At 39.8% G+C, this 2,676-nt stretch overlaps 1 protein-coding gene across 1 annotated transcript in view; it reads right to left on the reverse strand.

Moving 5' to 3' along the window:
* Nucleotides 1-2,676, reverse strand: part of LOC101636940 (ATP-binding cassette sub-family A member 3-like) — a 58,340-nt gene that overhangs the window by 17,635 nt on the left and 38,029 nt on the right. The gene's annotated exons all lie outside the window — the stretch shown is intronic.

The following is a 2,676-nucleotide window of genomic DNA, read 5'->3' on the forward strand; positions in this document are numbered from 1 at the left end:
GGTATTTTTCTTTCTCTTTCTGGCTTATCTCACTAAGCATGATCTTTTCCAGCTCCATCCTGAACAGTATTACTTTTTACTTCTTTTCTTCCCAAGATTAAAGTCAAAGCAATTCTGCCATCATTAAGCCCAGAGAAAGAGACCTAGGACACAGACTCCTTCCCTAAGGGTATTTCCTATGGTGGCTGTAGTATTATGTGACCTCTCTTCGTCTCCTCTCATCAGAATCCTGCTGGCTCTACTCTGTACCCTCCCCTCCGGCCTTTATATCAATCTCAGCAAAGACTAATGGGCTTCCTCATTCATTTGTTTCTCATTCCATCTGACAACCAAATAAATGGACTAGATTAGGAAGAAGGGACTATCTAGTATTAGTAAAGAGGAGAATTTTACAGAAATTCATATGACAGTAAATGGTAATTATAGTTTCATAAAGATAGCAAGGTTACCCCCCTTCTAGCAATTCCAAAATTAATTAGCAGAACCACTGATAATGGAGGAAGGGTTAACTAGGAATAGCTTCTTTTACATCCTTGTGAGCTCCTGGAAATTGGTTTTGTATTTAAGCAATAATATTTAAAAAAAAGTCTATGAATAAAAATCAGTGATCTTAGGTGAATGAACCAGACAACTATATCTTTACATGGTTTCCACACTCTAAGGGCATGGAGAAAAAGAAAAAAAGACTAAGTACAGTCAGGAAATAGCAGCTTTGTTTCAAGATGTATGATGCATAGAAATGTCTCAAATTAAAATCTACTTCAAAGAAAATTTAAGTTTCTACTTGGAAACACAGATATATACTTTATTTTTATGCAAGGTATGACTCAAGATGTTAAAAAGGTAAATCCTAAACAAAAAGGTCCAAAAAAAAAAGAAAAGATTTATTTTTGAAAGTAGGTAAGGCGGTTCCAAGGACTATGTATAAACAAAAAGAACATGTGAAGGTAAACTGGGAAATTTTACAGATTATGGGGAGGTGAGGAAGGTCAGTATGTTAAAAGCGAATGGATTATGAAACTACTATAATTTAAACAGACTGGCAGTGGCACATCACAGATTCAACAGGGTAATGAATACACAATATGCTTTAACACATATTTGCTAATTAATATCCATCAAAAGCAGTGTTTCAGTAAGTGGGATAAGATTCAGTATCAAACAAAAAGGATGTTAGCTCTCAGAAATATATAGGATAATTAGAAACTACTATGAGCATCTATATCCCAACACATTGGATAACTGAGAAGATAGTTTCTTAGATGCATACAATCTTTTGAGACTCAACCTGGAATAGAAAAACTGAACAGATCTATTACAAGCAAGGAGTTGAAACAGTGATCAAAAGTTCCCAGAAACAAAAGCCCAGGGCCAGACAGTTTCACTAATGAGTTCTAACAAAGCTTCCAAGACAAATACTGGTCTTTCCCAAATGCTTCCAAAAAACTGAGGAAGAGATACAGATACCACACAAAAACTACAGACCTGTATAGAACTAATAATATCCCTGATGAACATAGATGCAACAAGTTTTCATAATCTCAGCCCACTGACTTCAAGAATAGATACACTGGCTTTAAACTGTATCAGCTGGGTGAACTTGGGTAAGTAACTGCCCTTCTCCCAGCCTGTTTCCTTGTGTTAGTTGAGTAACACAGTACATCAAAAACACACCACAACTTACCTTATGAGCCAGAAGTGGTATATAAGGATAAAGCATGTTCTTATTTCTAGATCTACTAAGGAAGAGCAAAGAGCCAGAGAGAGCAGACGGATGCTTGGTGTGGGTATGAAAAGGTTCAGCTGATCTGTTGACGATCCCAATTAGTGCGGCACCGGCACCGGAAGGGAAACAGCGAAGTCAGGGATCATGCTGGCCCTGGGATCATGCTCCCCAGGCCCCTGGGAACTGTGGAAAGGGGGTGATCTTCCCCTCCTGTGCTGCGGCAAGATGTGGGGGTGTGCTCTGTTCTCCTGGCCCCAGGTGCTCCGCACAGGCCCCTCACCCCACGTCTGCTCTCTCTAGCCCGGCTGGGTCCCTGCCAGCAGCTGCTCTGGAGGTGGGGTTCCGGCTGCCCCTCAGAACCCAGAATCCCTGCGTGACAGTCATGAATTTTGGTGCTATTGTGGGGGCCAAACTGATCAAAACTCCCCCCTTTACCATTTCAATGCATAGTTTGAATTGAGAATTAGTTTAACTTGCACAGTAGCAATACCATGCTATTTTACAATGATCGGTTTTCATTCCTGTGTTTACTGCTAAACAGAAATTTAGCTCCTTCACACACATTTACTTAGATAGCTTTACATCTTAGCCTCAAAATGCACACAAAATAAAAGAAGTTGCCAAGTTCATTAACAAGCATAGTGACTACAGTAAAAGGTGCTGGGCCATCCTTACGTGCTTGCCCTCTGCACTGCTTCCTCAATGTCTAAAATTGGGCATTTGCGTCAAAATCAGTTCTGTGCTGCAGATATAGGTATCTGGATTTGAGGTAAGAATGTGTGTGTGTGTGTGTGTGTGTGCAATAAAAGGAAGCCTCAATTATGGTGATGGCACACGGGTGACTTGGTGATGGGAAACCCGCGGGGATTACAATTGAGATGGAAAAAAAATGTACAAAATGATGTAAAAATAAACTTTTGTAATAAAAAAAAAGGAGGGGCATATTAAAA

The sequence above is a fragment of the Condylura cristata genome, unplaced genomic scaffold, assembly GCF_000260355.1.
Source record: "Condylura cristata isolate star-nosed mole 26May11 unplaced genomic scaffold, ConCri1.0 scaffold00032, whole genome shotgun sequence".
Lineage (NCBI taxonomy): Eukaryota > Metazoa > Chordata > Mammalia > Eulipotyphla > Talpidae > Condylura > Condylura cristata.